Source organism: Equus quagga, chromosome 15 (genome assembly GCF_021613505.1).
Source record: "Equus quagga isolate Etosha38 chromosome 15, UCLA_HA_Equagga_1.0, whole genome shotgun sequence".
NCBI classification, from domain to species: domain Eukaryota; kingdom Metazoa; phylum Chordata; class Mammalia; order Perissodactyla; family Equidae; genus Equus; species Equus quagga.
In genome coordinates, this window is record NC_060281.1 from 38,654,787 (window position 1) to 38,679,443 (window position 24,657).

The following is a 24,657-nucleotide window of genomic DNA, read 5'->3' on the forward strand; positions in this document are numbered from 1 at the left end:
GGGGAATTAGCTCAGGTGGTAGAGCGCTCGCTTAGCATGTGAGAGGTGGTGGGATCGATGCCCACATTCTCCAAACTCTGTTATTTTCTTCATCTCGGATCTCCAGGTGACAACTTCAAATCTTCCAAACTAGTGAAAGAAACGACAAAATATTAAATAGTTTGAACGCAGTAGGAAATTGGACGCTTCTCTGATTTATGACCTATGGGCAATTAGGGTTGCTCTGGCACTTACTGGCCTTCAGTATGGATCTCTACTCCCAATTTTTAACTTGTTTTCTGTTTCTTCAGCGAAGATGTGATTCCAAGGAACATACTCCATTTCTCTTTTTCTCTCTCTTTCTCCTGAAGTTCGGCAGAAATGTGACACAGTCCTGAGAAGTGCAGGACAGAGTAGGGTAAATAAAGCCCCAGCTGTCTTGTCAGTTTCAAGGGTTGAAACTCTGAGACCCAGATAACAAGAATATATTGGAAAAGACACTGTGGAAAGCAAATATATAAGGTTGTTTGTGAACTCCTGCAAAGACCTGCGAATTGTGAAGAAGTGGCTCTGACACTAAACAACATACCATAGACTTTGGAAAGTGAAGTAAGTGTTAGCCCACTGCCCAAGTCCACACTCAATGCTGGATTGCACACACTCTAGAGATCCCAAAAAATATTGTAAAGGCTTTGAAAATGCAAGGGACTTTGAAACCATAGAGGGAAGGCTGGTCAGTATTTAAAACTTGAACACAAGGCAGTCAAGTGTCTGCAAAAACAAAAATGGCAATATTCTCCATAGGATTTGAATGACACAAAGTCTTATAACATAAAACAAAGACAGCCAGGGTATTATCCAAAATTATTCAGCATGTGAAATACCGAGAAAACCTTAATTCACTTGGAAAAGAGAATCAACAGATACCAATAGTGAGATGACACAGATGTTGTAATCATCTGACAAATACTTTAAAACTGCAATCATTAAATGCTCCAAGAATTAGGGGCATGAACTCTTTATATGAATGGAATGTGGGAAAGTCTTAGCAAATAATGGAAAGCTACAAATCCAAATTGAAGCTTCAGAACTGAAAAATGTATTAACCCAAATTATAAACAACACCACAGGATTGCCTCAATAGCAGAAAGAGATGACTGAGCAAAAGTTTGTAAATGTGAGGATAGAACAATACTAACTACCCAATCTAAATGATAGAGGGAAAGTGTATTTTAAAAGATGGACAGAGCCTCAGAGACAAATATGAAAATAACAAACATCTTATAGTCACATCGTTGGAGACCCAAAGAAGAGGAGACAGAGACCCTTGAAAAAGAAAAAAAGCAAACATTTGAATTATTAATGGCTGAAACCTTTCCAAATTTGACAAAGATATAAACCAGATTCAAGAATCTCAGCAATCCTCAAGCAGGATAAACCCAAATAAATCCACACTCAGGCATATCGCAATTCGATTGCTGGAAGCAAAAGAAAAAGAAAATTCTTGAAAACAATCAAAGGAAAATGAAAGGAAAACTACAATCTGAATGATTGTGAATTTCTCGTCAGAATCCCCGGGAGCCATAAAGAAATTACAACATTTATTAAATGCTGAAAGAAACACCTGTTAACCCAGAATGCTAAGTATAGTAAAATATGCTTCAGACAAGAGTGAAAGAAATACGTTCTCATTTAAAGGTAACTGAGAGAATACATTGCTAGTAGAAGTGCTAGAAAAGAGTTAGGCTGGTGTTTAGACAAGAAAAATGATACCAGAAGGAAATTTAGAATACCATGAACAAAGGAACAATAGGAGAGATGGGCAATATCTGGGAATATGATGGACTACTGGTCTTCTCTCTGTAAAGTATGTTTGATGATTGAAAGTGAAAGTTGTGACATTGTCTGATGGAATTTCATTGTATCTAGAAGTACTGTACACATAACATACAGGGACTAAATGGTGATGAGGTTTCTATATTAAACATGAATGGTAATTTATTGATTCTAAGTATGCTGTGAAAGGTTAAGTATGTATATAGTAATCACCAGACAACCTACTAACAATGTTTAAATAAGCCAAAAAATATAGGAAGAGAAAAATGAGGAATGAAAACTAAAGAGAACAAACTATTAATAAATTGTTAGATAGTAAATCTATATGCAAACTTATCAATAATAATATTAAATGTAAATAATCTAAACACATCAATTAATCATCAGAAATTGTTGGAATATATTAAAAATAACTGACTTCAAATATAGTTATATGAGGGATTAAAAGTTACATAAAATTGAAATGAAAGAATGAGAAAAGATACACCACACAAGCGTTAATGAAAAAAAGCTCAAGTGGACATATTAATATCAGACAAAATAAATTTCAAAGCAAATAAAACTTTCATGTACAAAGAGAGAAGGTATCTAATTATAAGGTATCAGCTCACCAAAGAAATAACTGTACTAAATATGTATGTCTCTGGATGTGGAGCCTCAAAACTCTTTTTAAAAAGATGATGAGTCTGAAAATAAAAACAGAAAAATACACAATTACGGGTGCTTATGTTAACACTTCTCTCATTAATTGATAGATCTAGCAGATAACAACTGGGAAAACACATTGAAGAACTAAACACCACCACGCATCCATGGCTCTAATTGACCTTGTGGAGCAAAATCACGGTGTAGTTAAAAAGAAGGGCCAAAGATTTCAAGAAAAGGAGATCCTATCAAAACTAAGAAATCAAGAATGGTTAAAGTGCAGAAGAGCGACATGGATGAAACTGATGTTTTAGAAGGAGGTATTTAGGGGTGAATGCCAGGGAGACTGAAAGAGGTGCATCTGGAGGGGATGGTCCCTTGTCCATATTTATCCTTCCATCTCTTGAGGTCTGGGGCCATCAGATTGCTTCTGAATCACCTGAGCCTACTGCAGTGCCTGGCACAGAGAAGCTCTCCAATGAGTACGTATCAAATGAAGGGAAAGGAAATGAGAGATTCGCAAGAGTTGCACAAGAACCTTGTTCAGTATTTGGCAAGTCATGGATGTGGTGTTCGAAGGAGAATAAGTCAAGGTTGGCTTGGAAGTCAAAGCTCAAAAGATGGACACAGAAGAGGTTGGAAATTAGATATTTGGTATACAGCCGAGTGCGCTACTATGGAGAAGAAAAGGCAGAGAGATCATGAGCTAGAGCAGGGAAAGAGCTCGTGTTTTGGAATCCAAAAATCTGGTTCTCAATCCAGGCTTTGCTACCCAGCAGCTCTGGGACCTTAGGAAAATCACTTAACATATCTGACTCTCCATTATACTGGAAAGTGTAGATTATGATATATAGTTTTGTTGCCAAAATTCAAAAGTTGGAGTATATGAAATAATTCCACAAATCACTTCGTATAATTAATGGCACATAAGGCTAAAAAAATCTACGGAGACTTTTATTAAGTTCAGTTTGTGGGTTTTTGTTTGTATTTTTTTAATTTTGAGGAAGATTAGCCCTGAGCTAACATCTGTGCCCATATTCCTCTACTTTATATGTGGGACGCCTGGCACAGCATGCCTTGATAAGCGGTGTGGATGTCGGTGCCTGTGATCCTAACTGGGCTACCCCGGGCCACGCAACTGGAGCCCGCGAACTTAATCGCTGTGCCACCAGCGGTCCCCAGTTTGTGATCTTGTAGGGAAAATGTCTCCAGTCCTGTAGATGCAAACAGAGATATAGAGTAAGACAGAAGTATGGCCTGTGGACAAATTTGAGGACTGTTTAATCGCCCATTCATTCATTCCTTCAGGCGGTCAGTAAGTCAGTGAACTAACACATATTAACTGGTCGCTTCCCATGTTTCTTTTTAACAAAGGAGACTACGGAAACTGTAAGATCGACTGAAATCTTTGTTGCAAGGAGAAAAAATACATCGTTAGAACACAAGAGCCAAAAGGGCAAGCATTATTGTCCCTAGTCCCACAGCCCAGATGGTCCTGTCCTTGAGTGGATACAGAAAAGGCGTGGACTTGGGGATAAAATTTTTCATGTGCATCCGCAGCTTATATGGAGTTATTTTCAAGTAGTATTGATTGTTTACTTTAAAAGCTGAGAATTGATAAAGTGTGGGTACTTGGAAAATAATATTTCACATTTTACTCTAAAGAGTGAAAAGGCAACTGCTTGCCCTCTTAGCGCAGTAGGCAGCGCGTCAGTCTCATAATCTGAAGGTCCTGAGTTCAAGCCTCAGAGAGGGCAGTTCTTTTCTTCCGTGTTTTCACATTGGCCTGGCATAGTGTTATCTTAGTAAAAAGAAAGGGTAGGTGAAGTGCACTAAAACAGGACACACAAAGTAAAATTAATAAATGTGCCAGATAAAAATTTGAATGCAATATTTGCTGAGGATGGTGAAATCTGGTTTGTGTTTTGTTGGGCTTCCCGATGCTTTGAATGAAATGAATGGAAAAGAAATTTACGTTTGTCAGAAACTACAAGCTATATCATATTTTTACTCTTCCTCTCCATCAGATGGAAGAATCAGGAGAAATTTCTCTTCCAACTTTGTTCTCTGAAGCTTGCCCAGCCACGGTAAAGGGATGGAGGAAGTGTGAAATCATTGTTTCCTTTAATCATCCAACAAATATTCCTTGTGTATATATCTTATTAATGGAGTGTTCTGGGTGCAGAAATTCAAGCATGAAGAAAACGCAAAAACTCCCTTCCTCATGCAGTTACATCCCAGTTGAAAGGAGTGCGAGAAACAAATAAGAAAAAATGCATGATAATGTGGGTGATAATGTTTTCTGCGGGGTAATCCTTAGGCAGTTAAGGGGATCTGGATTGTGGAGGTGGCACGTTCAGCTTTCAGGGGAGGACTCAGGAAAGTTGTTGCCTTGAAGATACCTAATAGTCTTTCCTTTTCGCTTGCTGAGATCCTTGTGCCCAGACGATTACTAACACTGTCTCTAGAGTAAATTTTTCCTATCGAGGAAACTGGAGGTTACCCATCAAGGAAACTACACATAAGGCAAGTGGGCTTAGTTGCATGAACAGTGATACGTGACAAATCCTTCACATGTATCTTCATGGGGAAAATGAGAAGGGAGGGATTCTCTAGGTGTATTCTCAGCACCTAGAGCAGAGTCAGAGTAGCGGGAACAGAGTAGTAAGCTTTAGCTACTGTTCTGGCTGTCTTTTCCATGTGGAATGCTGACCCCTCACACCCAGGTTGTCTCATAGATTCTTATTAGAAGCATGAAGAATGGATTTACAGATTGAGGAGAGAATCCACCAGGGTTCTCTTCTAGGAAGAAATAGGCTTCCCTCTAAGCTTTCACTTAGTACCTGGGTAAGAAAAGAACCCTAAGCAAGCTTGAAAAACTGAAAGTTCTCTGGGGAAAGCAGGAACCCCTCCTGCGGAAGAGCATAATCTGAGCACACAGCAGAGTCTCAGCACACAAGGGAGTGCTCAAGAGGTCAAAACGGTTAAGCAGTGAATCTGACCAGAATGTCCATTGTAGAGAGAAACAACTTGGTTTCATGTCCACGATTTGAAAGGCAAATGCACCAGAGTTGTTGTCTATTGACCTCAAAAAAGAAGGAAGAAAAGAGAGTTATCGTGTCTTTCATGATGGACAAAAGCCTTCTCTCATTATTTCTGACTCAGAATCTCAAATTTTTTGTCAGATAGTTAGACTGAGAAGGGATTCTGACCCCTAGACCATCAGTGTTTTTGTTGTTCATCTTTCCTGACCATTCCTTAATTTCTTTAAAATTAAATGCTGAGTAAAAGCCCTGATTTCCACTTTCCAATGTTCTCTTAAAAATTCTTCCTCCTCCTAACCCTACCTTACTCTCGTCCAAAGATCCTAGTGCCTTCCTACGCCAATGCTTCCTTTCTCTGGAAAATTAGAGGAGAGACCAAGTTGTACCCAGGCACCTGGGCCACACTGGGAGGGGATGATGGTGCAGATGTGAGGCCCAGACAGCTGCCCACCCTGGTTATCCTAGGTGCCCATATTTTCAAAGTCAGGTAAAAATCTCAACCTTGTTTTTATGGTGAGATACACAACCTGTGGAAGAGTCTCAAAATTCCAACTTGGAACCCTACTCAGCTAGGACTTTCACTTGCCTCCTGGCAATTCAAATAGTGAAACCGTCTCAGAGCTAGATCTTTCCCAGGATGATATTATATCCGTCTACCTTTCCCCACACCCTGACGGAAACAGTAGGTTTTCACTGTAATTTTGCTGAGTTCATGTTTAAGATACTCTGCTCTCAGTCAGATCAGAAGATGCTATCTTCCGTAGCAGTGAAGTAACCCTGTGGCACATGGTTAGACCCATACAATTGATTAGGATACATGTTTAGAATGACCACAGGTCGAAAAGAGGGTTAGAGCTTAGCAATTAGGTCAAATGTTAGGATGCCTTCTTTGCAATCCGAACTAGTGGAAAAGACACCTGTTTTCTCCAGTTTTTCTCCTTCATTTCTTCTTGAGAGGCACCTGCAATTCTTAGAGCTTCTCTCCTGAACTCAGCAGAGGAAATATTGGACCTCTTTAAAAAATGGCAATTGTATATTTCTGGTTCTTTTTTATTTTACACACAAGTCAGCTCAGGCTCTCTCTTTGACCAATACTCTCTGGCTGTGGGCTATGGATAAGGAAGGAAGACCTGGAAAATGCTGTGGAGAGAGTAAGCATCATCTCTATGGGACTGTGCTGGGCATTTTCACTCAAGATCCACAGTTAATGGCTAGTGGGAGGGTGGACCACCCACCCTGTTTTCTGAACAGAGAGACTTTGGTGCCAAAAAAGCCCTCTCCACTGCTTTGTAATTGAACCAGGGAATAAACAAGGAAGGCTGGTGGGAGACACCTAGAGAGACAAGATGTACAAGACAATTTGTGAATCTGACATCTCAGAGAAGCAGGAGTCTAGAAGGAGATCAAAAAGACCCAGACTGTCATAAAAAGAATATTGTGAAACAAGGGGAGTTCTTCAAGAAAACTCAAGAAAGAAGAATAAAAGTAAGATCTTTGCGAAGTTCTTCCTTCAGGATATTCTTTATCCATCTGCTGGGACCCAACTTTCACAGTGCCTGCAATGACAATGCTGATCAAAACCTTCAGAGGTGCCTGCAAAATTATGCAACAACCATGTGGTGCATAATTTCCACACATAGAACCCAAGATAGAATTTTTCCTCTTTGAAGAGGCCAATAAAATCTGACTAAATATTGGGAAAAAATCCCACCAGATAATTTTGAATATGTATTTCATCCCCATTTGTGAGCAGAACCTGATAAAGCCCAAAAACATGGAAGGAAGAAACAGAGGGTTATGCTTCTGCCATGCTGAGCTGTGGAACAGTCCTTGCATTTCACTCTTCACAAAGAATTTCCTTTCCTTCAACCTGAGCTAAAACTCTTTCAGATGCAAAGAGTCCTACGGATGATGCTCTTGGAGAGTCTATGAATGGGTGGTCCTTCAGCAACCCCAACATATGCTTAGGCCACTGGTGCATGGTCTGGAAATGAGATAAAAAAGTTTCTTACATTTTGGTTCTACTGTGGGCAACTGGGCTCTATGTGGGTTAGTTTGCCAGCTGTCTACAGAGGCCCTTTTTCAGCTGCCAGCTCCTGAATAATATCTCTTCTAATCTTGACCTAGATTTAGTAAGATGTCTAATTCTTGGCACTTGTTCCCCAAATCAAATGTCACTGTGCTACAGAGACCACCTCCCTGGCTAAAGCCATATACTCAGTATCTACCGCATCAACTTATTCCATCCTCCTCACAAACACTGTGATACAGAAAGTGTCTTATGAAGGTTCTCTTTTTAAATATTCTGTCTCTCCTCTAGAATATGAGATTCTTTATGCTCAAATCATTGTTTTGACCTCATTATATCCTAACTGCATAGAGTTAAGCCATAAAATATGGGTTTTAACTTGAAATTCAGGTAATAGGTAAGGATAGGGGATAGGCAGATGAAATATAAATTAATATTTCAATAAACCATCATATGGAGCCAGCCCTGATGCCCTACCAATTAAAGATCAGTGCACTCCGCTTTAGCTGCCTGGGTTCAGCTCCTAGGCCTGGAATCACATCACTCGTCTGTCAGTAGCCGTGCCGTAGTAAGAGCTCATAGAAGAACTAGAAAAACTTACAACTAAAATATACAAGTGTATATGGGGGCTTTGAGGAGGAAAAAAAAAGAGGAAGATTGGCAACAGATGTGAGCCCAGAGCGAATCTTTTCCAGCAAATCAATAAAATTAAATTAAATTACAATTAAAAGATAATAAAAATAAATCATCCTATCATACCTGCAAAATATTAATCACTGCATTGGCCAATGTATTCCTCTCTTTCTTTGTGCTTTATCCAATGTTTGAATTTTACTGATGAATTGCAATTTATCAATAATGTATAATTTTTATTTTTTCCCAAACAGAATTTTCTATTTTATAATTAGGGAATAAGAAATAAAGGTGTAAGGATCACAAATGTTTAGGACTTCTCTTATAACCCAGTCACAGCTGATAGTCATTTGAATGTTGGGTGAAAAGTAGAACAGAATTCAAAGCAGGGTTCCTTTTGCATACATTTTATTTTATCCATTTTCTTCTGCATGGATCCTTAATTTCTAGTTTCTTTCTGTTCTCTAACAGTGAAGCCCTAAAATGGTCCCTTATCTTCTGCTTCTTCAGGAGAGTACCAGGATGCAGAGGGCTGGAGGATTTGACTAAAGGGCTTGTGAGGATCCTTACATTGGATAGAGCAGAAATCTTTAACATTCTGTGAGGCTGGAAGATGGAGAGAGGAAGAAGAGACAGTAGACACATCCAGAACGGTGACACTGTAGACAGAGCAGTAGCTCATTCAGGATAAATTATCCTTGAAAGCACTCTATTCTTTGTGGTGCCAGTGACCACAAAATGGTGACATATCTGATTCCGGGTTGTAGGATTCCAACTTTGCCTCCTTGATTTTCTCTTAGGGAGTCGAAAGGAGACGATATACTGTTTCATTTCTTATTTACGTGTTTCCAAAATAACCCCCAGAAATGGATTTCTGAAGATTAGTTTGTCCAGAGCTTGCTCCCTGAAGATCACATTCTGCCACTGATTCTCCTTAAAGGCTCCATCTGTAGGCTGAAGAAAGCCCTATAGTGGTTCATGGGAGATTCTTTCTTTTCATTTGCTATCTCTCTGAGCCTGTGAGAGAAGGATGACAACAACTGGTGACTTGGAGTACAACCTAAGAAAGATTAAAAAGGAATGAACTAGGAATCCAGACATAAATACCCTACTTGGATCCTTGGATCAAGCCATTTTGCCTGGAAAATCATATCTTGTTTGCAATGAATATGTTCTATTCCTCCACTTTTCTTTTTGTGTTTCAGAAGCCTGTTACTACAAACTAAATGAGCCAATCAGCAGATGACAAAAGACTTTCACTAAATTTTCTATCAGATCTTGAGAGCAGTTTCCTGAAAGGCAAATAATATTCCACACAAAAAGACTCTGAGCACCATATGCTAGAAATTGTCTAAGAGGTTACTAATTTTATGCAAGTTGTTTGATTTAGCCTTGCAGTTAACTTAAATATCATTCTTCCCATTTTACAGATCAAACCGAAGCTCAGAGGGACTGAAACACAAGGCTGTAAGGAATAAAACCAGATACAGAAGGCTGATTTTTTCTGAACTAAAAATATGAGCTTTACTTTTAACCAGGTTCATAGTCTCACCATCTGTTTTTCTCCATACCAGTTTATTCCTTAATTTGCTCATTCATTCATATAACATATACTTATAAATGAGTGGATTTATTCTTCCTTTCATCAGATATTAATTCAAAAATCTCTTCTGTGTCTGCCACCCTGGTTCAAGATTCCTAAGTGCCGTGGACTTCTTTTTCTCCCTCAAATCTCTACATTCAGTCTCTAGACAAATGCCTTAGATCTTTCCTGAATAATCTCTCCAGAACCTTTCTCTTTCTTCTCATTCATCTATTCCTTTATCCAGTCCATGATGTTTATGGAAGATGTATTCTGTACCGGGCAGTGTACTGGGCGCTGGAGATGCAGAAAGACTCATGCTACTGCTGATCTCAGGCGCTAACAGGATACAACTCAACCCTTTAATATCTTTATAATTTCTTTCCTTTTCTCTCCATTTCGAGTTTACTCATTTACAAACTCTTGGCACGTAAAACTAAAACCCTTTCCTAAAATTTTACTTTGATTATGTAAACCGTTTACCTGGAACTTTTTCAAAGGTTCTTAAGCCTCCACAATATTCTCCCCAACAAATCTCCATGTGTCCAGGCTTTTCACTTACTATTTCCCTCATGTCTATTTTACACACAGACACACATAGGCATCCATGCGCACACACACACACACGGGCACACACATATGCACACACCACTCCAACTGAACAGGTATATTTCTTAAAACAGGAATTCTCACATCCTATGTTCACTCCATCCCATGTCCACTTCTCATCTGTACCCCTCAATGTCCATTTTTTATTCCTTCAGTCTGATATCATCTCGCCTCTTATTTCCTATGGCTCTTGTCTGCAATATTTTGTATTTTTTGCCGTTCTCGTGTGGTATAGATATATAATTGCTAAATGACATGCATTCCCAAGAAGGGCATATGTATCTCCAGAGACAGTTCAAGGCATGAGTTTCTGTAGTATAGCGGTTATCACGCTTGCCTAACATGTGAGAGGTCCTTGGTTCAAAATCAAGCGGAAACAGACAGTGCTTGCTTGTCATCCTGGAAAAATCACCCCACTTCCTTCTTCCAGGATGCTGCACATCAAAAGAACTAGTGATAGTCCCACTCATGTCTATTTTTGGTTTTGTTTTTAAAAGCAGATAACTATTAGGAGATTGCTGTGCTACATTATTAGCAAGGCCCTTCTGGATAAGTCCTCCCAAGTGGGATGTGTTCTCTTCTGTCCGGGAAAATATAAAATGGGCAATAGTGTTGGAGCTAGAGTTTTCCCAAGGCGACTTTCTACTCCTTTCCCTGGCAGAGGAATAGGTAGCCACTGTGTTCTTGCCCCGGGTCCTCTTTGAGAAGATGAGCCCTTAGTGGAGTGCTGGATTTGTATTAAGAGACTTGACATTTCCTGTATTTTAGGCCTCCACAAAGAGTGAATAAAAAAGTGGAGACTGGTACAGTGAAAAACTGAAGGAGAGAGAAAGAAACAAAAAATGGCTAGGAAACAGTAGGGGAAAATACATAATAGGCAGTGGGGAATTAGCTCAGGTGGTAGAGCACTCGCTTAGCATGTGAGAGGTGGTGGGATCAATGCCCACATTCTCCAGGTTATATTATTGAGACCTCGGATCTCCAAAATATTATGGCATTTGGACCCTTCTGTTGTTTATGACTACCTATAGGTGAGGAAGAGACATGGTTGCTCTGGATCTTACTAGTATTCAGTATGTTGCTCTACTCTCAATTCATAATTTGTTTTCTGTTTCTTCAGAGGAGCAGTGAGCTCCAGGAACATGCTCAGTTGATCTTTTTCACCCTTTTTCTCCTGCAGGTTGGCCCTAAATGTGGCACAGCCTGAGAAGTGCAGGGCAGAGAGGGATAAACAACACCCTAGCTTTCTTGTCAGTGGACTGAAACCAGGAGCCCTAGGTAACCAGAAAATATTGCTAAAGACACTATGAAAAGCAAACACATAAAGTTGTTTGTGAACTTCTGGACACACCTGTGAATTGTGAAGAAGTGATTCTGATACTAAACAACATACCATAGACTTTGAGAACTGAATTAAGTGACCACCCATTATCCAAGTCCACACTGGCCACTGGGTTGCACACACTCCCAAGATCTCCAAATAGTATGGTAAAGGCTTTGAAAATGGAATGGACTTTGAAACTACAACACACAGAAGGCTGGTTGGACTCTGGAACTTGGAACTTAGAACTTCAAAATTCATAAATAAAAGCAGATAAACCTGAAAATAAAAATAGAAAAATCCACAATTACAGTTGCAAACATCAACACTTCTCATTAATTGATAGATCTAGTAGATAACAAATTAGCAAACACATTGAGGAACTAAACAATACCACCCACCCATGGATCTAATTGACCTTATGGTCAATCACAATGTAGGTAAAAAGAAGGGCCAAAGGTTGAGAGAAAATCAAGATCGTGTCACAACTAAGAAACCAAGAATGGTCAAAGTGTGGAAGAGTGATACAAATGAAACTGATATTTTAGAAATAGGTATTTCACTGTAAATGCCAGGGACAGTGAAAGTGGTGAAACTGGAAGTGGATGGTCCCTTGTCCATGTTTATCCTGCCATCTCTTGAGGCCTAAGGCCTTCTGAATCACGTGAGACTAATACAGTGCCTGGCACAGAGCAGCTCTCCAATGAGCATGCACTGAATGAATGGAAGGGAAGTGATAGATTCCAAAGAGTTGCACGAGAACATTGTTCAGTATTTGGCAAGTTATGGGTGTAGCGTTTGAAGGAGGAGAATGAGTCAAATTTGACTTGGAAGTCTAAGCTGAAAAGGCCAGCACAGAGGAGGTTGGGAATTAGATATTTGGTATATAGATAGGTGGGCAGAGAGACCATTAGCTGGAGCAGAGAAAGACATCATGTTTTGAATTTGAAAGTCTGTTTCTCTATTTAGGCTTTGCTACTTAGCAGCTCTGAGACTTTAGGATTATTACTTCAAGTATCTGAGCCTCCATTATACTGGAAAATGTAGGTTATGAGACATAGTTTTGTTTCTTAAGTTCAGTTGGACTGTATAAAATAATCTCCATAATTCTCTTGTATAATTAATGGCACATAAAGCTGAAAAAAACAGGGAGAATTTTATCATAAGTTCAGTTTTGGTTTTTGTAGGGAAAAGGTCTCCAGTCACGTAGATGCAAGTAGAGACACAGAGTAAGACAGAAAAGTATGGACTAGAGACAAATTTAAAGAGTATCAGTCAGTCCATGAACTGTGTACTTTCTATGTTTCTTTTGAACACACAGTATCATGGAAAGTGTAAGAGTGACTGAGATCTCTGAGGGAAAAGCCAGATTATTGGAACACAAGAGGGGAGGGAAAAGAGCAGCAAAAAGCAGGTACAATTGTCCCTGGTCCTGCAGGCCAGAGTGGGACTGCTGGGTGAGTACTGGAGAGATGTGGACTCCACCCTTCCTGGGTGTGAAATCCTTCCAGTGCAGCATTGGCTTGTATGGAGTGATTTTCAAGTAGCATTGATTGTGTTCTTTAAGGGCTTGAAATTGATAAGGCAGCTGTTCTTGGTGAATAAAATTTGATATTTTACTTTGAATGTGATCAACTCAGAAGGGATTCCTCCTTTAGTGCAGTTACCGGCACGTTAGTCTCATAACCTGGAGGTCCGGAGCTCCAATTTTGGAGAGGGTTCATATCTAACATAACATTGGTTATGTAGCCCATTGAAAAAAAAGGATTGAAACTGGATCACCGAGTAAAAGCAGAAAAAATAAAATAAAATAAAACAAACCATCCCAGGATAGCTGTCCTTCATTAGCTGAACCTTTCTAGGTGGGTCCTCCCAACTGGCATGTGTTCTTTTCTATCTCCGAAAATTCGAAATGGGAAATGGCAGGGGCTGTAGAAGTTTCCCATGGCTACCTTCTCCTCCTTTCCCTCATAGCGGAATAGATAGCCACCATACTCCTGTCCCGGGTCAACTTTCAGAAGATGCGCCCTTAATGGAGTCTAAATTTCACATTAATGGTGTTGACATTTCGTGTACTTTGGGCAGCCCAAAAGAACGAATAAAGAAGTGGAGACTGGTACACTGGAAAATGAGAGGAGGGAAAGTGAAGGGTATGCTGGAGGGGGATTAGCTCAAGTGGTAGAGCGCTCGCTTAGCATGTGAGAGGTAGTGGGATCGATGCCCACATTCTCCAGTTTTTGCTATTTCCACCTCACCTTTCCAGGCGCCAACCTCAAATCTTCAAACCTATTGAAAGAAGCTATAAAACATTAGATCCTCTGAATGCATTAGGAATTTGGATGCTCTTCTTTTGTGAGCTGTGGGCAAATATGACAGGATTGCTCTGCCTCTTACTGGCTTCAGAATGAAGATGTATTCTCAATTTATAATTTATTTTCTGTTCCTTCAGAGAAGCTGTGATCTCTAGGAACATACCCAATTGCACTTTTTCTCCCTTTTTTTCCTGCGGCTTGGCCCTAAATAGGGCACAGTCCTGAGAAGTGCAAGACAGAGCAGGGTAAATAATGTTTCAGCTTTCTTGTTCAGTGGTAAAATGGGGAACCCCAGGCAACCAGAAAATATCAGAAAAGACACTGTGGAAACAAACAGATAAAGTTGTTTGTGAACTCCAGGACATACCTGTGAATTGTCAAGAAGTGGCTCCAATCCTAAATAACATACCATAGACTTTGAGAACTGAAGTAAGTGATAGCCCACTGCCAAAGTCCACATTGGCCACCGAGTTACACACACTACAGAGATCTCCAAATAGCATCATAAGTGCTTTGAAAATGGAATGGAGTTTAAAACCACAGCATGTAGAAGGCTGGTCAGTACTTGAAACTAAGAGCTTCAAATGCATAAACACAAGCTGATATACCTGAAAAGAGAAACAGAATAATCCACAATTCTAGTCAGATGTCTACACTTCTCTCTCATTAATTGACAGATCTAGTAAATAAGTCAGCAAACCCGTTGAAGAACTAAACAATATCATCCACCCATGGATCTAATTGACCTTATAGATCAAAATCACAATGTAGCTAGAAAGAAGAGCCAAAGATTGAGAATGAAGCAAGGTCATACCAAAACTAAGAAATCAAGAATGATCAGAGTGCAGAAGAGTGACATTAATGAAACTGATATTTTAGAAAGAGGTATTTAGCTTTCAATGCCAGAGAGACTGGAAGTGGTGAAACTGGAAGTGGTTTGTCCCTTGTCCTTATTTATCCTTTTATCTCTTGATGTCTGGGGCCATCAGATTTCTTCTGAGCTCACTACGGTGCCTAGAATAGAGCAGCTCTCCCATGAATATGTACTGAATGAATAGAAGAGAAGTGATAGATTCAAAAGAGTTCTCAAGAACACTGTTCAGTATTAAGCAAATCATGGATGTGGTGCTTGAAGGGAGAGAATCAGTCAAAGTTGACTTGGAAGTCTAAACCCAAAAGGCTGGCAGAGAGTAGGTTAGGAGTTAGATATGTGGTTTGGATAGGTGGTATACTGTGGAGAAGAAAAGGCAGAGAGATTATGAGCTGGAACAGAGAAGGAGCCCATGGTCTGAATCTGAAAATCTACTTCTCACCCCAGGCTTGGCCACTTAACAGCTCTAGGACCTTAGGAACATTACTTAACCCACCTGACCCTCCATTATACTGGAAAGTGCAGATTATGATACATAGTTTTGTTTTCAAAATTCATTTGGACTATATGAGATAATCTCCACAAGTTTCTTAGTATAATTAATGTCACATCAGGCTAAAGAAATCCAGGGAGACTTTTATTAAGTTCAGTTTGTGGTTTTTGTATGGAAAATGTCTCCAGTCACGTAGATGCAAGTAAGGTATAGACTAAGACAGAAGTAAGGACTGTAGACAAATTTCTGGACTCTTTGTTTGCTCATTCATTCATTCATTCATTCAGTTGGTCAGTCAGTCAGTCACTGAGCTAAGACATATTAACTGAGTGCTTCTTATGTTTCTTTTCAACGAAGGAGACCATGGAAGCTGTTAGATCAACTGAGATCTCTGAGGACAGGAAAAACCACATAACTGAAACACAAGCGAAACAAAAGCCAGGCACTATTGTCCCCAGTCATGCAACCCAGGTGTTCCTGTAGTTGGGTGGATACTGGAAAGGAGTAAACTCTTGCGCTTTGGGATGTGAAATCCTTTGGGTGCAGCGTTGGCTTATCTGGTGCACTTTTCAAAAAGTATTAATTGGATTCTGTAAAAGTTGGGAACTAATTAAGCATTAGTTTTTATAAAATCGTATAAAAATTCTCACTTTAACCATATTTGCTAGCTGTCTTCTTGGTACAGCTGGCAGTGTGTCAGTCTCATAATTTTGAAGGCCCTGAGTTCAAGCCTCAGAGAGGGCAGGTCTTTTTCCTGTTTTCATGCTGCCTGGACCAACATTATCCAGATAAAAACAAAGGATATTTCAGGTGCACTAAGAAAAACAACTCAAAGTAAAATTAGCGAGTGTGCCAAGTCGGGATTTGAAGACTGATGTGATATTTGCTGAGGATGGTGAAATCAGTTTTGTAGTTTGTTGGGCTTCCCTGGGCTTTCACTAAAATGAGCAGAGAAAATTTACACTAACCCAGAAACTACAAGCTAAATCATATTTTTTGTCTTCTTCCCCATCAGATGGAAGAAGCAGGGGAAATTTCTCTTCCAGCTTTGTGCTTTGTAAGTAGCCCAATCACAATTAAGCAGTGGAGAAGTGTAAAATCATTGATGCTTTTAATAACCCAACAAATATTTCTTGAGGATGTATCTTATGAATGGACTGTTCTGGTTGCAGTAATTAAAGGGTGATTAAAACATAAATATTCCCTTCCTCATGGAGCTATATCCACAAGGAGGAGTGGGAGAAACAGACAAGAAGCAAATAAAAAAATGCATGTTAAGCTAGGTGATCATGTTTACTGTGGAGTAATCATTAGGCAGTAAAGGGGGTCACGAGTGTGGAGGCAGCACGTTCAGCTCTCAGGGGAAGAGCCAGGAAAGTTTTCATCTTGAAGATACCTCATATTATCCTTCCTTCTCACTTGTGGAGATCCTTGAGCCCAAAGGTTTTCTAACACTGTCACTAGAATAATTTTTAACTATCATGACAACTGGAGGTTATGAGAGCTTTTTATACACGGGACTGGTTTAGGTAGTTGAATAAATGGTGTTACTTGAGGACTGGGGTGACAAACCCTTCACAAATTTCATTATATGGAAAATGAGGACTGTAGGATTCTCTAGGTGGATTTGCAGTACCTGGAGCAGGATCAGAGCAATGGGAACCATTTAGCAAGCATTAGCTACTGTTCTGGTCGCCTTTTCTCTGTGAAATGCAGGCTTCTCACACTGATCTTTTATAATAGATATTTATCAAGGGCTTAAAGAATGAATTTACAGATTGAGGTTAGAATCCACCATGCTTCTCTTCTTGGAAGGAGCAGACTTTCATCTAAGTTTCCCTGTAGTCCCTGGGTGAGACAAGAGTCCTAAATAGGCTTGAAAAATTGAGTGTTCTCTGGGAAAAGCAGGAAGCCCTGCTGTGGAAAGGCTTAATCTGAGCATATAGCAGGGGCTCAGTACACAGGAGAGTGCTCAGGAGATAAGGATGGTTAAGCATCGAATTTGACCATAATGGAAAGCCCATACTACAGAGAAACAATATGCAAATGTGTTGGTTTCAAACCTCTAATTTGAAGGGACCAGAACTTTTGCCTATTGACCTTAGGAAGGAAAAGAAGAAAGGAAACATGTTCCTTTCAGGATGGAGAAAAGCCTTTTCCTGTTATTTTAGACTCTAGATTAACACAGATAAATAGTATTTCTATTCAACATTGTACTAAAGGTTCTAGCTAAGGCAGTTGGTCAATAAAATGAAATTTTAAAAGTCCAGGTTGGAATGGGAGAAGTAAAACTCATTTTGCAGACGACATGATCTTTTACATAGAAAATCTTGAAGAATCCACTAAAAAAAAAATAGACCTAATAAATGAGTTCACCAAATCTCAGGATACAAGAACAATATAAAAATATCAATTGTATTTCTATACACTAGCAATGAGCTATCTGAAAATAAAGAAAATAATTTAGTTTACAATATTCTTTATTCAAAAAGATAAAATACTTTGGGATACATTTTAAAAAGCATGCAGAACTTATACTCTTACAACTACATACCATTGTCGAAAGAAATTAAAGAAGACCTAGAAATTTGGAAAAACACGTCATGTTCATTTACAGTAAGACTTACCCTTGTTAAGATGGCACTACTCCCTGAGTAAATCATAGATTCAATGCAATCTTTATCAAAATCCCAACTGGCTGCTTTTTTTTGGCAGAAAATGACAAGCTGATCCTAAAATTTATACAGAAGAGCTTGGTACTCACAGTAGACAAAACAATCTTTGAAAGGAAGACCATAACTGGAGAATTCAAATATCTGAATTTAAACTTATGGTAAAGCAACAATAATGAAGACAATATGATACTGGCATCAGAATAAACATTTAGATCAATATAACAGAATTAAGAGTTCAGAAATAAACCCTTACCTTTACAGTCACTGATTTTGAAAAAATGCCAAGACAATTCAGTTGGGAAAGAACTGTCTTTTCAACAAATGGTGCTAAGACAACTGGATATCCACATGTAAAAGACTGTAGTTTCACTCTTTGCTCACACTATATACAAAACTTAACTCAAAATTTAGCAAAGAGAAGCAGAAGAGATAAAACTATAAGAATAAAGCATAGGACCAAATCTTATGGGGACCCAAAGTTGGTGTTTTTTTTTAATAATAGCCAAATTCATGGCATTTTGGTTTAAGAACCATTACATCATTATATAACACGAATGTAATTGTTATCTTTATCACTGTCACTCAATTGGAGCTTTAGTTTGAGTTATTTCTATTATAGCTGGATCTGGAATACTGGCTATGGCCTCGTATGCGTTACTGAAATGAGTGCAGGCGTCAAAAAGAGCGTGTACATTGTGCTTCAATTGGACCTCACAGGTCTGTGGGATCCATACTATCTCAACACAGATATTTAGGTCCAATGAAGGGTAGACTACAATATATGGTGAGTGGTCCCAATTCTCTCAATGTATTCCCTGAGGCTCATTCAGAGTGGTTCCATATGCCCCCAGGATCAAGATGGTGGTGCCAGGATCAAGACAGAGCATGCCCAATAGATCCAAAGTCAGGGAAAGTCTGGAAGGTTGAACTGAGCTGAGGCTGAGAGATGGGAGAGAACCACTCCACTGATCTGTAGTGAATAAAACAGTGAGCCAAGTGTACCTGAAACCCATATTTTCTGTAGCAATAAAATGATTGGTTTTGAGATTTTAAAAATTCAAATGATCAGAACAATTTATAATTAATGTTCATATACCTATTATGTGTTGAGATGTCATGGCTCCCACAGACCCATGAGATCCATCTGAAGCACAAAGTATACTCTTTCTTTCATGCCTGCACACATTTCTTCACTCTTCCATCATTCTTGGAGACTTTTAAAAATACTAGCACTAGGCAATAAGCATCCTGCCCCCAAGATGCTTACAATCTAATAGGGAAGATGGCTGAGCAACAGACATTCCCAACTTGGTAAATGCCACAAAATAGATATGTTCCTGGCTATCTGAGAGTCCTGGGAGGAACATCACCCAACCTCAGAAAACTGGGAGAAATGTCAGGGAGCAAATGTCTCCCAGAAGATGGTTTTGGGTCTAATACACAGTTGGACAAGCAAAGTGTAGTGAAGTTTGTGCGTTCTGCATGGGACATTTCCTAAAGTCTGGTATCTCTGGAGTCAAGTGTGAGAACAGAAAAGGGAGGAAATAGGAATGAAGAATGGGGCAGAGGTAAGGGCCTGAGGTGCTCTGAAAAGCTTTACTCATCCTGCTTATGCCAAGGACAGCCCTGCAGCAAGTAAGCAGATGCGTAACTAGAAAATCCATCTCAGGAGCTAGTCATGGCTGAGAAATATTTGGACACTTGGTAAAGGTAAAAAGATGAAAAGCCCAGGTCCTTATGCTAGTGTTTTCATTTCTATTTTGCATGTTGCTCCCTGATTCGTTTTCTTCTGGAATCTCAGAGCTATTACGTTCCCTTCATCATGTGATCTTCTCGGAACACAACACTGGAAGCACACAAATCACAGTTATCTGCTCTCTATCCCATCAAAAGATGAACAGACGCACATGAACTTACGTTCTCCTTTTCTCAAGAGTTTTCCTATCATGAAAACATGTTTAACAACATAGGCACAAAAAGTACACATGGCCCGTACGGGGATCGAACCCGCGACCTTGGCGTTATTAGCACCACGCTCTAACCAACTGAGCTAACCGGCCAGGCGCCCCAACAGTTCTCTATCTCTGCTCACTTATTTAAAGGCGAATATTATTCCAATCACCAAAGGAAGGATGTTTTTCCGGTTCATCTCAAGAGCTTGGAAGAAGTTAGATCCTTCATTTGTTCTAAACCTAAAATTTCAGTCAAAATAAAATTCCGCGGAAGAAAGTTCAAATGTCACCTGATTGGGTGTTTAGTGACGTTGGGTTTTCATGACCACCTTACTTAAAAATGCAACCTCACCCGCCCTCTGGCGTGTCTCTTTCCCTCCTTTCTACTGTGCTCCCATCGCCTCCTAGGCACCCTCGGAGAAATTGACGGAAGACAATTACCGCTACTAGCTCTCCACCTGCTGTCAAGGCAGATAGAAGTCATCTACCCAGGCTCCTCTGCACTTGGCTTCTAGCACAATTCCAAGGGTTCTCCACCCATTTTTCCCTAAAGGGAGAATTCATCCCCCTCCTTTCCATTTTTACCTAATTCGGGAAACCACTCCCATATTCCTATTTGAAAAAGACACTTTAGATAAATACGTTCCATTTGCAGTCATTTTGCATTTCATTTCTTCTTCCTAAAACAGGTTAAGCGGTTGACACCTTGAGCACAGAAAGACTCAACTTTGAAGCTCTGACTCATGACCTTGAAACTGAAAGACTCGCTGGGAGCTCCGCGGATCCAGCTGTCCGACGAGGCTGACACATTCTGCTCCAAAGAAAAGACCTAATTTCCCTCCGCGAGCCGTGCTTCCGCCTGGCTGGCCATTTCTCTCGCAGGGAAAACATCGGTTCCTCAGGATTCAGTTTTGGAACTGTCCCGGATCCCGGGTAACTGGGTTCGCAGCACGCAGAGTCCACGGAGAGGGTGAATCCCCAGGGACACCCACGGTAGCTACGTACTGAATAATTGACTAAATAAAGGAGTCTCAACCCACTGCCTTGCCTTATTACAGAGGTTCAGCTTCTCTGCCTGGGCCACTTTGCTAATGTCCTGTTTCTCCTCCTGGCTTTTGGAGTCGACTCTCATCTCTCTTCAACCCATTTTTCACGGGGCTGGCCTGTCTTGCCGCTTCACTCCTGAAATTCTATCCACCGGCCCTCCCCACAGCCTGACCCTTGTTAATCCTCCTTCGCGCAGTGTTGCTGTCCTCTCCCGCGCGTTGCACAGGCAGGAAATGCTCTTGGATGAGGCAGCTGGAGGCGTCCTCCTCCTCAGAGCTTGCATGGACATAGCCTTGAGGAGAAAGAAAAAAAGGAAAGAAATCTGCTAAAAAATAGGTTGAGGAAACACATATCCTCCTTACGCCTTTTGCGTGGTCTGAAAGCCGGCGCCCGAAAAGAAGAAAAAGACGGAAAAGAAAAAACTCCGGAAATCTCTGAGGTTGTTCAGGCCATAAAGCAGAGCACTGCGATCACCGCGCCACCAGAAACCGGCGAGCGACATGCTGCTTTAGTCCTTAGTCCTAATAATGAGGGATGTAAACTCACACGAACTCGGTGGGTGGAATGAGCATATTTTCGATGTGGCAGATTCCCACGGCTGTTCCCAAAACTCCAGAGAATCCTGCATTTTACTGCGTTTCCTCCTGATCATCTGTTTCCCCCTTAATTTCCTCCAGGGACGAACACGGCGCTTAGGGAAACTCTTCCTCTCCTTGCCTCCGAACTTTGAACTTAGTGACCAATTGCAGCGATCTTCCTACCTACCCACTGGCAAGCCCCTTAGAACGTGAAAATTTTGAAACAGGTATTTTTAATTTGTCAAAAAAAGAAAGAACCTCCAGCCCGAATGCAAAGACTATACGGCTGCTGGGGGGGCCCCTCTCTCAAGCCGCCCTCCTGGGGCGCCCAAGGAATTCTTGCGCGGTCAGAGGACACACCCACGTTCTCTCGGATCACCATGGAGGTCTTGGAGGAGACGGTTTCAGGGATCCGGGAAGAGATCCTGAGCCTTTTACAACCTGGAGAATGCTGGGCGGCGCTCACGGTTTGTGGAATTGTGAAATGGCGAGAGCTGGTGTTTTGAACGCGACAGGGGCCTGGCCTGAGAAACAGATGGGCAGCCAGGAGGGAGGCCTGTCAGCGCCCCAAACGCCCGGGTTTACACCTGACTCCTTGTTTTTCCCGCCAGTGTAACAGACCCGTTCGTGTGCGGTCTCTCAACTCTCCTTATTCTGACCGCTGGGGCAAAAGGCTTAACGCGATCGGCGTGTGTTAACTCCAGGATTCTGCTCACCCCCGAGGTCAAGGCGCAAATCCAAAATCGCGCGCAACTTAACACCGAGGTCGGCTGGGTCCCACGCTTCTCACGACATCAAATCCCTATGATTGTAAAAAGGGCCACATTCGTCCTAGTTATGTTACTGACAAAGCAAACCTGGTTTCAGATACCATCTCTCTTTAGCTTGTGTAATGTTAGAGAAGTCGTTTTATTCCTCAGATTTATTATTTGTAAAAGCAGACAGTTGTTCTAGACTTGGTAAATACCATTTCAGAGCCAAGGTCCCGCGTACCTGTACCGCAGCTTGGTCTCCTGGGTGGCCCCATTGGTGAGGAAAGAGGACAAAATGAGAATTTCCCAAAGCCCAGTGAAGTCACAATAGGGAAGAAGTCTACAGACGATGTTGTACAACACAAACGAAGCTCAAATTATGTTAACTCTAACTCATTCAGACCCATTGTTCCAAGATAAAACCAAAGGCAAACTCATCTAACAGCATTGTTTAGATCTTCCTGTCCCAGTGACGAAGTCCCACTGACAGAACCAGTGATTCATCTAGTTTAGAAATTCTGTCCAGTCCTGGCTGAGAAGGACCTTACTAACTTTCACCCTAAGCTATCTTATAACTAACTCCAATCCCCAAACCCTTTAAATCCTCTTCTCTGACACCTTGCTTCTTTTTGAGGCACCACTAAGACTCTGTCAAGCTGCGGCTCTTCTTTGCTCCCAGCTTAGTAGGATCAACTTGTTTCCCTGGTGGTCTTTTTCTTGGGGGGGGGGGGGGGGGGGGGGATTCTACAAAATGTTGATTCTGATCCTGCCTATGGGGATTTATAAATAAATAGGTATTCTCACTCCATCCTTATATGGTTAATTAGCATAAATGAGTTCCCCAGTCTGGCAGTTTATTGTAAACTTAAACACATGCTTACCATGTGACTTCACAATTCTCCTCCTACGTGTTCACCCAAGTGAAATAAAATCATATGCCCACAAAAATCTTCTATGTGAATTTTTATACCAACATTATTCATACCAGCCAAATGTCTATCAGCAGGTAAGTGAATAATTTTCTGGCATACTCACAGAATTGAACAGTGGTCAGCAATAAAAGAATAAACAACTGATACGTGCAACAACACAGGTGAGTCTCCAAAACATGCAGAGTGAAAAAAACCAGACAGTGAATACTACAAACTGTATGAAATTCAAGAACAGACAAAACCTGTCTATTTTGACAGAAATAAGCTCAGTGGTTGCATGGAACCCTGGTGAAGGTGTGCGTGGGAGATGATGCAAAAAGCCCTGAGGGAACGCTTTGAGATGGTGCAGGTTTGTGGTTGAATTGTATTCCTCCAAAAAAGATATGTTGAAGTCCTAACACCTAGTATCTCACAATGTGACTTTATTTGGAAATAAGGTCTTTACAGAAGTAATCAAGTTAAAATGAGGTCATTGAAGTAAGCCTTAGTATAATATGACTAATGTCCTTATAAAAAGGGGAAATTTGGACACAGAGAGAGACAAGGCCAAGAGGGAAGACAATGTGAAAACACACAGGTGGAAGACTGCCACGTGACTGGAGTGACGCATCTACAAGCGAAGGAATTCCAAGGATTGCTGGCAAACACCAGAAGCTAGAAGAGGCAAAGAAAGATTCTGCCCAAGAGCCGGTAGAGAGAGCATGGCTCTAACAAAACTTTGATTTCAAACTTCTAGCATCCAGAACTAAGACCATAAATTTTTGTTGCTTTAAGCCACCCAGTTTTTGGTATTCTGTTACAGCAGCCCTAGGAATTTAACACAATTCAACTGTTCTATATCTTAATTGTGGTGGTAGTTGGGAAGTGAGAGTGAGGCATCCCCCTGTGACCTTCTTAGGAAATTGCTGTTCCTGATACTATAGGTTCACAGAGCTTTGCCCAAGGCAATGTCTGATAATCTCCACCTTCAATCTGGTCCTGGCTGGGGTTAAAGGCCCAAAGTTCCCAGCAGCCCTCAGTAGCCAGGAAAGTGAGTGGGGTGTGGTCTGTCTGGCAGTGGGTTGGTAATGAGTTAGCTCAAGCGGTAGAGTACTCCCGTAACGATCAAAGACTCCATTCTCCGATTTGTCGTCCGTGCCCCCAACCCCTAGTCTGGAGCTTCTTTGCCTGGGAAAAGATCCAAGAAACTTTGCCTCCTTCATACCATTTTTACTGTTCTTCACAGAGACCCTTGCTCCAGCTTCCAAAAATCTCTTCCTTTCCACTCCTGCCCTAGGCTTGGCACTACTAGGTACTCAGGTCTCAACTCAAACTTTCCTTCTTCAGACAAGAACTACAGCTAAAGTGTTGCCCACACAGTCTCTCAT

General features: G+C 40.8%; 4 non-coding genes across 4 annotated transcripts; 3 read left to right on the top strand and 1 right to left on the bottom strand.

Annotated features, from left to right (window-relative positions):
* TRNAA-AGC (transfer RNA alanine (anticodon AGC)) lies at positions 1-73 on the top strand. Its single transcript has one exon. It is a non-coding gene; the product is annotated as a tRNA-Ala (tRNA).
* Positions 74-4,144: 4,071 nt separating this feature from the next.
* TRNAM-CAU (transfer RNA methionine (anticodon CAU)) lies at positions 4,145-4,217 on the top strand. The gene has a single exon. It is a non-coding gene; the product is annotated as a tRNA-Met (tRNA).
* A 7,022-nt stretch (positions 4,218-11,239) lies between these two features.
* TRNAA-AGC (transfer RNA alanine (anticodon AGC)) lies at positions 11,240-11,312 on the top strand. The gene has a single exon. It is a non-coding gene; the product is annotated as a tRNA-Ala (tRNA).
* Positions 11,313-20,015: 8,703 nt separating this feature from the next.
* TRNAI-AAU (transfer RNA isoleucine (anticodon AAU)) lies at positions 20,016-20,089 on the bottom strand. The gene has a single exon. It is a non-coding gene; the product is annotated as a tRNA-Ile (tRNA).
* Positions 20,090-24,657: the final 4,568 nt, after the last annotated feature.